Source organism: Sphaerodactylus townsendi, linkage group LG02 (assembly GCF_021028975.2).
Source record: "Sphaerodactylus townsendi isolate TG3544 linkage group LG02, MPM_Stown_v2.3, whole genome shotgun sequence".
NCBI classification, from domain to species: Eukaryota; Metazoa; Chordata; class Lepidosauria; order Squamata; family Sphaerodactylidae; genus Sphaerodactylus; species Sphaerodactylus townsendi.
This window is the reverse complement of record NC_059426.1, coordinates 81,765,163-81,778,378: the sequence shown is the minus strand read 5'-3', so window position 1 is coordinate 81,778,378 and position 13,216 is coordinate 81,765,163. Positions and strand designations below refer to the sequence as shown.

General features: G+C 51.2%; 1 long non-coding RNA gene across 1 annotated transcript in view; it reads left to right on the top strand.

Annotated features, from left to right (window-relative positions):
• The first annotated feature begins 4,009 nt into the window (after positions 1–4,009).
• LOC125427013 overlaps positions 4,010–13,216 on the top strand; it is a 65,146-nt gene continuing 55,939 nt past the window's right edge. Inside the window, exon 1 of the long non-coding RNA XR_007243623.1 lies at positions 4,010–4,096. This is a non-coding gene — a long non-coding RNA (uncharacterized LOC125427013). The remainder of the gene's footprint in view (positions 4,097–13,216) is intronic.

The window sequence follows — 13,216 nt, the reverse complement described above, 5'->3', positions numbered from 1 at the left end:
CTGGACACAGAGCGCGTGAAGGGTTTTTTTTTTTGTGCTGGTTGTGGCTTCAAAGGCATGACTCTGAAAAGAGAAGCAGAGCTAGTACAGAGTGTGTATATCAATGAAGCTGCACAGCCAAAAAGTTGAAGAATAGACATACTATGTTTCTATTTCTGCGCAGCCAGAATTTTTTTAGAAAAACTTCCTCAAGCAGAGGGCGCGGGGTCATGTTCCCGCCCCAACACAAGAGCCAATCGGAAAGAGCTGCAGAGCAGATCGTGAGCTCATGGAAATAGTTACAGTTTTTGATCCTGGGATTAACTTTGATCCCCTCAACAGATGCACACTGCTGTGGGGAGGCAGAGACTGGGATGAAAAGATGCAGAGGTGTAGCTAGGGAAAATGGAGCCCAGGGCAAAATCTGAGTTTTGCACACACACCCCAACCCGGTATGGACGGCCGCCCTCCCCCACCGCAGCCAAACAAAGTTTTTTTTTAGCACCAGATCATCTCAAAGTCACCATCACATTATAGAACATGCCCCAACTAAAAAAAACTGGGCAAAAGAAGGACCCGAATGATTTTAAATGGATCCTCATGAATTCATATGATTTTCGCATTGGAATGAAAAGAAACCACCATGAAACTAGTCTACTGGCAGGACCAAAACAATCATGCATCCCACGCTCTGTGGCACTGCAATGGTGCAAAAAACTGCTTGAGAAACACAGATCCTCATGATTTTTGCACTAAGTCATCCCAAAATCACCAGCACATCACAACTCCAGTCATAAGCCACTTGTCTGAACACAACAATTACACTTCGTGGTGCCACAGTGGTGCCACACTTCGTGGTGCCACAGTGGAGCAAAAACCTGCTTGAAAAAACATCTGGGATTGGGTCTTGCCAACTGCCCATGAACAGAAAGAGGTGACTGACATCTGCCTACTGGTGACATTCTAGGATTTGCCCTGCCTACTGGTGACATTCTAGCCAAAGCTCCAAACCAGCAGGATGAGAGGACACATGTAGATGTTAAATAACATTTGTCCATGCTATCCAGACAAAAAAACGAGGAGACACTTTTTATTATTTATTTATTTATTTGTTTGTTTGTTTATTTGTTTATTTATTTATTTATATTTATGGGTTTTATATATCGCCCTACCCCCATGATGACTTAGAATGGTTGGGCAGAAAAAGCTAAAATCACAAATGCATTTGCAACTCTATTGCAACTTTATGCTGAACACTTATTGGGAGTAAGTGTCATCATGTGATTTGCTTGCCAACAAAGCAACACTGATTGCAAGTGTATCTGCCATTTTTTTAACCACTGTATAGATATTAAAATAACTGAATTACACTAACATGTATTTCTACACTGCAGAAGATCTCCCTTCTAATCCCAGCTTCTTACTCTGTAATAAACCTAGAAAGTATGGTAGTGTCACTGTTTTTCAAGGCAAGGTTATAGTTATCAAATTTTCAAACATACTGAATTTGTAAAAATATGTGAAGAAAAAGTTTAAGTCACAAAAAGCTGTGAAATGCCAGTGACTTTCACTCATCTAAAAGTATGCTGTAAAGTTATCCCCCTGTATATTCGGTAAACAGTTCCATCATGGGGTTTAAGTGATAAGACAATTACAGAAGGGCTGCCTACATGCAACAGAAGTCACCAGGTTTACTTAGTGAGCTGTGAACCCTGGCCTTTGTGGTCCAAGCGCAGCATATGAACCACTATATCATGCTGGCTTTCTCAGGTACTACAAATAAAATGGAGTTTTAGTCACTGCATCCAACTGTTTATTCCCCCTTCAAAGGGGGATGGATAAGACGCCTCTGGATAGTGTACAACCTTGAGAATAAACTCTCTTCCCTAAAATTCCTTCTGAAAAGTGCTGTTGTACCTGAAGATCAATTTTCTTTTGAGTCGATTATCATTTTCTGAAAGCTAGCCAGTAGGATTCTCATTTAGATATAACTTTAGTTTAGATGCATCAATCCTTTGAATCTTTTGGGATTTTTTTTAGGGGGAGGGGCTTTCTCTGTGTCTTACTATATCTCTGATGTGATATAGTAGATAAAGTACTCTAGTTATATCCCAGTTCTTATTTCTGTTCAGGTATGAATTCACTGCATTGCCATAAGCAATCCACGGTTTGTCTAACTTTGTTCCACTTCTGGAAAATGTGAGAGTCAGAAATTTCATAAGGTTATGGCAAATGATATAAGACTCAAAAAGAGGGAGCCAGTGTAATGTAGTGGTCAAAAGTGGTGGATTCTGATCTGGAGAACTGGGTTTGATTCCCACTCCTTCACATGAAGCCTGCTGGGTGACCTTGGGCTAGTCACAGTTCTCTCAGAACTCTATCAGCCCCACCTACCTCACAAGATGTCTGTTATGTAGGGAGAGGAAGGAAAGATTATTGTAAGTCACTTTGAGATTCCTTAAGGTAAAGAAAAGCAGAGTATAAAACCCAACTCTTGTTCTTCAACAGTCAATTTCACATTTCATATAAAATAAACAATGACACAACTAATTGCTTATTCATGACCATTTATTTATTGTTACCCCATCCTTCTTCCAAAGAGCTTAGGATGGCTTACACAATATGTTCTTTCCATTTTATCCTACAGCAACCCTATGAGATACAGGTTTGACTGAGAGATGGTGACTAGCCCTAGGCCATCCACTGACATGGCCCACCCACCCTAGTGGAGGGAGAGGAGGGGTGCCATGCAAGGGAAGGGGAGTGAGGGCAGGGAGGGAATGAGGGGTGGCATGCAAGGGAGGGGGAGGTGGCCTGGCAACTGGACATGGCCCACCCACCCTAGCGGAGGGAGGGAAGGGAGGGGGAGGGGTGCCATGCAAGGAAAGGGATGGAGGGGTGGCATGTAAGGGAGGGGGAGGAGGAGGGCCCCCGGCATCTGGACATGGCCCACCCACCCTAGCGGAGGAAGGGGAGGGGTGCCATGCAAGGGAAGTGGAGTGAGGGGGGTGAGTGAGGGGTGGCATGCAAGGGGAGAAGGGGCAGAGTGGGGATTGGAGCCCAGGGCAAGTCACCACAGTTCAGCAATACAACAACTGTATGGTGTGTGTGTAAAGTGCTGTCACAGCCAATTTATGGTGACCCCAAAAAGGGATTTCAAGGCTAAGGAGAAGCATGAGTGGTTTACCATTGCTTTCCTCTGTGAAGTTATCATCAAGTATATGGGCGTTTTACAAAAGTGGTCCAAAACAGATATTGCAAACTGATCCTATTTGTCTTTTAGATAGCCTAGAATCCTGCTCTGCAATATGCCAGACCTAGCAGGTTCTTATTTTATGAAGAAAGTCTATCTGCTGGCAGTTCGATGCTACTAGCAGTGCATTCTTAATTCCCCTCCCCCATCCGTATCCAGCCATGCACACTCCGGCCTTTTGTTACCTGATTCAGAAAGCAGTGAAACAGGATTGCTCAATTAGCATATATGTACTTTGGCGAGGCACCAAGTCATACCACTAGCTGCACCCTTCCCTTCCTTCCCCACAGCCAGATTGCTCCCCCTCCCTTTCAACATTCCATTCCTCCTCCCTATCTGGACTAATCTTCATCAGTCACTGCTCTGATTCTCTCCTGCTCTGACATGCTCTGAGTTTCAGTACAATTCCTACGGCAGGTTGTGTCATGTCTTCTCATGCCGGCTGCTTTTCATGGACCCAGCAGACCCATCCAAATGCTTTGCCTGAAGCAAGGCTCTTATTTCACTCTTAGTAATTCAGGGCGTCTTTTCTTTTTTGCTTGCCAAGGATGGTCACCTCCATACTGGGAGGAGTTGGCTGTGGCAGTTTGCTTTGGAGAATACAGGAGGTACCAGCATCTGGCATGTTGTAGCTTGAAGGCACAGTCCAGTGACTTATTCACTCTGGGACTTAGTGATGCTATTTCTGGAATGTCAGAAGAGTTATTCCTCTTTCAAAGATTCACTAAATTTGCAGCCAGCAGTACTTCCTTGCTCTTTTATTTATGAAGTCCGTGCAGATGATTGCTGGACTTTCTTTCCCTCCACAGTGGTGGCCTTTTCCCCACTCCATACTGCCCCTTGTCTGCAGTGGAAATGGTGACGGTAATCATTTAGTTTTTTACTTTAATGGTAGTATTGCATATTTAAGATCATGGGTGGTCAGCTGGTTGCCTGTGGGCCAATTCTAGCTCCTGGGACAATTTTATATGCTTTTTGGGAGAACCCATCAAATTTTGGCCAGGATGAAAAAAATTGACTGCTATTCTTATCAAAAGAAGAAAAACCACACTTTGAGATCACGCCATTCTTTAAGATTTTGCATGTAACATGATGTGCATATCTGTTTATATTTCTGAGTGCACCTGCTCTATAGTTTTAAGGCACTTACTTCTAAATGGCCCCAGATTCATGATGGATTATTATAAGCTGCAAGAAAAGTCCATGTGCATGGCAAAACATAATTCTGGCTCCTGGGACCATACCAGCTCAAGATCACTTAATTTTAAATAGTAAAGAGGTGTACCAAAAATTTAGACAGATCATTTTGTATTCATTTTGTTAATTTTTTCTTCAGTTATTATACCTGTTCTGGATTCTTTCTTCTGTTTTCTGTTTATTTCCATTGATGGGATTGTAGCTGTTGTATTTTTTCTCTTATTGGGAGGAACTACTGTGAAGTTGTACTGCTCAACCATCTGATTCACCTTGCCCAAATCCCAAAAAGATAGAAGAAAGCACTCTTAGTTTTCAATGAAATAACCTTCGCAGAGGCAGGCAAGAATTGGTCCTCTCACTCCTTCCTTGGGATCCTTGAGAAAGGGTTGTAGCCAGTGGTGGGATTCAAAAATTTTAACAACAGGTTCCGATGGTGGTGGGATTCAAACAGTCGCGTAGTGCCAAACGGAGCAGGGTGGGGCACAACATGGCGAGGGCATGGTCCAAGGCCCTGTGCTGGACTTCCAGGAGCAGGGTCTTAGGGGCACTGGGCAAAATCTCCCCTCTAATTCCACCCCAATGCCACCTCCAGATAGTTTCTTTGGTAAACGGAGCCAAGCACTGAGCAAAAACTCCTCTCCCCATCCCTACAATTGTAGGGTAGTAGATTCGCCCATGTCTCAGCACTGCACAAAATCAAAATTCCACCCCATGCCACCAGGGTGCAGGAGATCTGTCTACAGAAACCAAGCACCCGGCTACCCCTGCACTCTCCATTCCCATGCCAATTAGGTAGAAAGACTCATTGCCCACAGGAAACCAAGCACTGGCACAAATCTCTGCACTCTCCATTCCCATACACCAGGGTAGAAAAAGACTTGCCCACAGAAAACCAAGCACTGGGCCCAGGGGCCCCTGCACTCCCCCATCCCCATGCAATTAGGGTAGAAAGACGTGCCCACAGAAAGCAAACATGGCCAAATTCTGCCCTCCCCATCCCTGGCATACAATTAGGATAGAAAGATTTTGCCTACAGAAACCAAACACTACTAAATTCTGCCTCCCTCCCCCATCCCTGCATGCTACAGCAGTAGAACGTTGAATGCTGAGTTACTTCTACTTCAATAGCCAGGAGGGAAATTATGGCCAAATTATTTTGTGGTGTTCCTGCATCCTACTAAGGCAGGGGTAGGGAACCCGTGGCTCGCGAGCCGCTTGCGGCTCTTCCGCCACTGTTCTGCGGCTCCATGAGCGGAGCCGCCGGGCCCATCTTCGCCCGCCCTGCAGGAAGCAGGGCGGGTGCATCTCTCGCCCGCGGCCGGCCAGGCTGTGCCGTGGGCTTTACCTCCTGCCCGCCCCGCTGCTTGCGGGGCGGGCGCTTTCCCGGCAGCCGGCCAGGACGAGCCGCCGGACCAATCTTCGCCCGCCCTGCAGGAAGCCGGCCAGCCAGGCCGATCCACCGCCGCGCCCATCTTCGCCCGCCCTGCAGGAATCAGGGCGGGCGCATCTCTTGCCCGCGGCCGGCCAGGCCGTGCCGTGGCCTTTACCTCCTGCCCATCCTGGTGCTTGCGGGGCGGGTGCTCTCCCGGCGGCCGGCCAGGCCGAGCCGCCGTCCCCATCTTCACCCGCCCTGCAGGAAGCAGGGCGGGCGCATCTCTCGCCCGCGGCCGGCCAGGCCGTGCCGTGGGCTTTACCTCCTGCCCGCCCCGCTGCTTGCGGGGCGGGCGCTCTCCCGGCGGTCAGCCAGGCCGATCCACTACCGCGCCCATCTTTGCCCGCCCTGCAGGAATCAGGGCGGGCGCATCCCTCACCCGCGGCCGGCCAGGCTGCGCCGCGGTCTTTACGTCCTGCCCGCCCCGCTGCTTGTGCGGCGGGTGCTCTCCCGGTGGCCAGCCAGGCCGAGCCGCCGGGCCCATCTTTGCCCGCCGTGCAGGCAGCAGGGCGGGCGCATCTCTCGCCCGCAGCCGGCTAGGCCAGGGGTCGGGAACCTTTTTTACTCAAAGAGCCATTTGGCTCGCTCGCCCGCCCCCCACTTGCCCCCAGCCCGCTTGCCCCCACTAGCCCGCCCGCTTGCTTGCCCCCCCGCACGCCCCCCTCCTCGCTTGCTCGCCCCCCCTCACTTGCCCGCCCACCAGCTTACCTGCTTGCCTTGCCCGCCCGCTCACTTGCCCGCCCACTTACCTGCTTGCCTTGCCCGCCCGCTCACTTGCCCGCCCGCTTACCTGCTTGCCTTGCCCCCCCCGCTCACTTGCCCGCCCGCTTACCTGCTTGCCTTGCCCCCCCGCTCACTTGCCCGTCCGCTCACCTGCTTGCCTTGCCCGCCCACTCACTTGCCCGCCCGCTTACCTGCTTGCCTTGCCCGCCCGCTCACTTGCCAGCCCGCTTACCTGCTTGCCTTGCCTGCCCGCTCACTTGCCCGCCCGCTTACCTGCTTGCCTTGCCCGCCCGCTCACTTGCCCGCCCGCTTACCTGCTTGCCTTGCCCGCCCGCTTACCTGCTTGCCTTGCCCGCCCGCTCACTTGCCCGCCCGCTTACCTGCTTGCCTTGCCCGCCCGCTCACTTGCCCGCCCGCTCACCTGCTTGCCTTGCCCGCCCGCTCACTTGCCCGTCCGCTTACCTGCTTGCCTTGCCCGCCCGCTCACTTGCCAGCCCGCTTACCTGCTTGCCTTGCCCGCCCGCTCACTTGCCCGCCCGCTTACCTGCTTGCCTTGCCTGCCCGCTCACTTGCCCGCCCGCTTACCTGCTTGCCTTGCCCGCCCGCTCACTTGCCTGCCCGCTTACCTGCTTGCCTTGCCCCCCCGCTCACTTGCCCGCCCGCTTACCTGCTTGCCTTGCCCGCCCGCTCACTTGCCCGCCTGCTTGCCTTGCCCGCCCGCTCAATTGCCCGCCCCCCTCCTCGCTTGCTCGCCCCCTCACTTGCCCGCCCGCCCGCTTACCTGCTTGCCTTGCCCCCCCGCTCACTTGCCCACCCGCTTACCTGCTTGCCTTGCCCGCCCGCTCACTTGCCTGCCCGCTTACCTGCTTGCCTTGCCCCCCCGCTCACTTGCCCGCCCGCTTACCTGCTTGCCTTGCCCGCCCGCTCACTTGCCCGCCTGCTTGCCTTGCCCGCCCGCTCAATTGCCCGCCCCCTCCTCGCTTGCTCGCCCCCCTCACTTGCCCGCCCGCCCGCTTACCTGCTTGCCTTGCCCCCCGCTCACTTGCCCACCCGCTTACCTGCTTGCCTTGCCCGCCCGCTCACTTGCCCGTCCGCTTACCTGCTTGCCTTGCCCGCCCACTCACTTGCCCACCCGCTTACCTGCTTGCTTTGCCCGCCCGCTCACTTGCCCGCTTACCTGCTTGCCTTGCCCCCCCCGCTCACTTGCCCGCCCGCTCACCTGCTTGCCTTGCCCGCCCGCTCACTTGCCCGTTCGCTTACCTGCTTGCCTTGCCCGCCCGCTCACTTGCCAGCCCGCTTACCTGCTTGCCTTGCCCCCCCGCTCACTTGCCCGCCCGCTTACCTGCTTGCCTTGCCCGCCCGCTCAATTGCCCGCCCCCCTCCTCGCTTGCTCGCCCCCCCTCACTTGCCCGCCCGCTTACCTGCTTGCCTTGCCCCCCCGCTCACTTGCCCGCCCGCTTACCTGCTTGCCTTGCCCCCCCGCTCACTTGCCCGCCCGCTCACTTGCCCGCCCGCTTACCTGCTTGCCTTGCCCGCCCACTCACTTGCCCGCCCGCTCACTTGCCTGCCCGCTTACCTGCTTGCCTTGCCCCCCGCTCACTTGCCCGCCCGCTTACCTGCTTGCCTTGCCCGCCCACTCAATTGCCCGCCCCCCTCCTCGATTGCTCGCCCCCCCTCACTTGCTCCTCCCGCCCGCTCACTTGTCCGCCCGCTTACCTGCTTGCCTTGCCCGCCCGCTCCATTGCCCGCCCCCCTCCTGCGGCTTGCTCGCCCCCCGCTCACTTGCCCCCCCGGCTTCCCGCTTACCTTGGCCCCCCCCGCTCACTTGCCCGGCCCGGCTCATACTCTATTTCTGTCCTTGCTCCCCGGGCTTCACTTGCTCCCTGGCCTGCTCACTTGCGCCGCCCAGCTTACCTGCTTGCTCCTGTCTACCCGCTCCACTCACTTGCCCAGCCCAGCTCACTTGCCACTGCCCGGGCTCACTACTACCTGCTTCTGCCTTGCCCCCCGCTCCACTTGCTCCAGCCCCACTTACCTACTCTGCCTTGCCCGCCCGGCTGCACTTGTCCGCCCGGCTAACACCTGCTTGCCTTGCCCGCCCACTCCACTTGCCTGCCCACCCGGCCCACCCTGACTGTTTCTTGCCCCTCAAGAGCCTCGGCTTGTTATTCGCCCCCCTGCGCCGGCTCGCTCGGCCTTCGCCCCACTCACTTGCCCGCCCGCTCACTCGCCACAGCTTACCTGCTTGCCTGCGCTAAACGCCCGTCTCGCCCCGCTCACTTGCCCCACTGCCCCCTCGGCTCCCCCCACTTGCTCTCTCACTTGCTCCCACCCCGGCTCTGCTCGCATCACCCGCTCACACTCAAGTTTCAGCTTTAATTTCCGGGAAGGGGCAGCCGCGCCAGGAGGCTCACAAGAAGTCAGCGAAGGTAGCAGCTTGCGGCTTTCGCTTGAAATGCTGGGTTCCGAACCCCTGGGCTAGGCCGTGCCAGTCATGGTGTCTTTTACTCTTCCTGCCTGCCCCGCTGCTTTGCGAGGTGGTATGCCTCCCGGCGGCCGGTGAGACCAGAGCCGAGCAGCCGGGCCCATCTTCGCCACTGCCCTGCAGGGGAAGCAAGATTTGCCCACAGAAACCAAACACTGGCCAAATTCTGCACTCCCCATCCCCATGCCACAGGGGTAGAACGTTTAACAAAGCAGGGTGGGCGCATCTGCCATGGAGGGGAGGGGGATTAATCATTAACAGACTTGCTGGGTCAGTTGAAGTTGAGCAGTTAATCATTAACCCGGGCAGTTTGCAGGAACTGAGGAAGATTGATCAAAGAGGAGTTGAAGTTAATCTTTAACCAACCGGTTCCGCCGAACTGAAGATTACAATGTAAACAACCGGTTCCTATCCGAACCAAAAGTGAACTTGGTGTGAGCATCCCACCTCTGGTTGTAGCTGTACTTTTAATGAAAGAATGAAGTGTGCATTTGAGGTTAGCTAATTTCTCCTCAGGTTGATCCTGAATAGTACTTGGGTGGGAGACCACTAGGGAATACCAAGATTGCTATGCAGAGTAAGGAAGGGCAAACCATCGCTGTTGGTCTCTTGCTTTGAAAACCCTCCTGGGTCACCCTACGTTTGCTGCAACTTGACAGCACATTACACACACAATTCCTCCTCTATATAACTTGTTGTGCTTGACAAATTATGGCATTTTTCTCCCAGCTCAGCTGAACTCTGGTTTCAGGCACACATGAGGGGGAAAAAGCTGGAAAACCAGAATAATGCAGGGGGGGGGGGGGGGTTGTTGCAGGGTTTTTCTCTCTTCACTTGCACACTCCAGTTTGGTTTACAAATATAGAGCCCTACATAACTTGCTTCATATTGAATAGGAAGGCTTCTCATCTTTTTTTTTTCTCTGCAAGGGCTAATTGCAGCAGTTGTATGAGATTTGCATAGGGGAAAAGGTGAAGCTGCTTAGTAACCACGTGAAATTACCAATGCTGCAAGAACAAAAATCCCGAATCAGCATTTTGCTTTCGTATATAGAAAGATGGTATGCTTGTTCCTCATTACTGTTGTTTCACAATTAGTCTGATTAGGTGTGTACATTTGGCTGGAGGGGGGTAGCCTGGGTTTCTACCTATTTTGCCCCCAGTTTGCAAAGCAGGCAAGCTACCTTTTACACAGAGGTGGGGTGTTTGTGCAATTCGATCTGTTTACCTGCTAGAATAAGCAAAATATTTTCCTTGGTCACTCCATGCAGGGACAACCTATCATGGAGGATAGAGCAAACTCAAGGTATCATCTCTCTCTCTCTCTCTCTCTCTCTCTCTCTCTCTCTCTCTGTCATCTCCCGCCCTCCCCAACAGGGCTCAGGGTGACAAACATTAAACAGTCATAAAACTATTTGTCCTTCCATATCATCCTCTGCCTGTCTGCCCCAATCTGTGAAACTGGTGAGCTGTAAAATTTTTATAAAAAAATGGAAAGATTCTGTCCCTCTGCCTTCATGTTCCAGTTTCTTTTTCCTTCCTGTCCTGATTCTCCTATGTTTTCCCCTGTCCTTCTGAAATCTGTTTCCCTCTGATCTCCCCCCCCCCCCACCCCCAATGGCTTGATTTTGTATTTTAGGGAGTCTAAAATGCCTGTGCAGATAACCCATACAACAGACTACCTGGTCTCTAGGAGTTGTTTCCCTCTCCTGGAAGTTCTCTCCTGACCCTGGTTATATCTGTAGCTCTAAGCCTGAACTCTTCTTAAATAACCTAACCACAAAATCTTCCAGTAAGGGTATATTTGCTTTAACCACAGCATGCAGGGCTGTTACCACAGGAGGGCAAGACAGAATCTACCACTGACTGCTGCTACTTTTTTCCAGAAAGGTAATGTTCTTTTTCAGCAAAGGTAGATAGCTGTTCTAGTCAGGAACTCAAAATTCCAAAAGCCCCTCGGCTTCTTGTAACAAGGGACATATCCTCTCCGCCCCCCGCCCCCCCTGCATTATGCAGTTACTTGCCCAATCAGAGTGCAGGAGACCACAGCCAACTAGGTGGCTTATCCTGTTCCTAGTCCTCTTTGCCTCACTCTGAAGGTAAACGATTGTAGACAGAACTGCACTTTAAAAATCATATTTCTACTGTAGTCCGTCACAACCGTCTTGGTCAATCAGATGGTCCAGAACAAGCAGCCACCCATTGCTACCTCATGGTAACATATTTGGGCATCACACCTGGGTGCCATTTTCCAATGTTGTATGAAGTGAGGATAGGTGAGCTGCAGCAGCAGAGATCTGCCAGCCCAATGAGGCCCTTGAGCGAGGAAGAGCTGAGACAGCAATGGTGGAACCAACAGCCTTTTGAACTCTGGGAAGGTAAGCCAACACTGCAACCCAAAAAGTACTATATGGAGTACAGTTCCCTTTTGCCCAAACAAAACTGGTGCACAGTAAGAATGAACGGAGCATAAATGCAGCAAATTTCTTTATTGATAACAGGACCAGTGTAAGGGTGCTTTGAAAAACAACAACAATAAAGCAATGTTCCCTTAGCCCTGCAATCGGCCATAATTGTAGGAATGCTAAATTCTTTAGCTACTGTCCATAATTTAAAAAATGAAGAAAGGGCAGCCCAGCCAATCATAACAAGCAGCCTAACATGGAAAAGCAGCTTACCAACAAAAGGACAGAAATGTAGGCAAGGTATGATTTGCCAGTGCGCCTTGAGGGTGATAATTGGCCAGTGGGGGCCAATTGGGAGCATTAAATTGCCCCGTTGCTCAAATACAAGTGCAAAAAAAAAATCATCCCAAGTGCTGAAAACTGAAAGTCTGTAAACAAAAGTATGACATACATACATGGAATTTCCTAATAAAAACAAGCAGTGTAGAATGATTGCCCGACTGTGCTATCATCAAAGGTACCCCAGAGGCAGGGAAAATCCAGATCGGGGCTGCAGGCTTGAAGATGCTGGTGTCTTCCTAGCTCTGCTTGCCTGGAAAGGGGAGAAGGAAAACTTTTCCCCAGGCTCCTGCTTATCAGACAGTATAGATTTCTCCCACGTAAGGAAGAGCACATACATAGTACCTATATTGGATCAGAAATCTCTTGAGATTAACAAAAAGTGGAAAGGCTACTAGAGAAATGCCAGATAGTTCAGCAAAATGTCAGCAAATGAACGTCAGGCCTATAGCTGCTGAATAACTCCCCTTTCCCATTCACAATCCTTATGGATTGTGGAACTAAAGCAGTATCAACAAGGTACCAGAGCATATTCATAAGATTAGCAGCCTTACTCTATTATTTTTCTTCTCAATTTAACACCTGGCAGGACTGATAATCACGGTAGCTATAGATTTTCTCATATCCTCAATGGATTATTATGAATCTATACAGCAATTGTAACAACTGAATTAGAAGCTAAGCTCATAATGGAGATCACATGAAAAGGACAGTCCTCATTGTAACATGGAATGGCTTTCACTGGTGACAGACATAAATGCAATGAATATTCTAAACAAGCAGTTGGAGAAATTGCTGAGAGGTTCAATTTTCAAAGTTTCCCCATGGCAAGCACAAATTGTTCTCCTTCCTCAGGAGCAGCCCTGCATAGAGAAAGTTACAGAAGTTGAGTCTGGAGGCAACTGTCACATGGATCACAGTGTCTGGGTTAGGCGAAACAGATAGGGCACCAAACTGCTTAGATGAAAAATGCAATTCTGGCTGTATTTGTGACCTGGACCTCCATAGAAAGAGAGGCATCCAGAATCCCACCCATGCTTTAAATAGTGGGTCTAGGGGTTAATTTTACCCCATCTACGTTTGGCAGGTTGAACCCAGTTTTGAAACTTCCTGACCCAGGCACAGGACTTTTATCTTCAATGGATTGAGTTTCAGTCAACTGTGCATCCACCATTTCACCACAGCCTCTGGCTAGTATATTTGGAGTGGGGGTCAAACCTCTCGAGCCCTGCAGGCAGCTCTCCGACATGGGTTTTCTGGTGGGGAGGAAGTTGTCAGGGCTGCTGGGGGGTTGGGTCTCTTGATTCCTTCAGGCAGCTGTATTTTTGGGATGTGGGCTTTGAAAAACTTGAAAATTTTTGGAAACCCCAAAAAGCCAGCATGTTGGTTTGACTTTTCAGATTT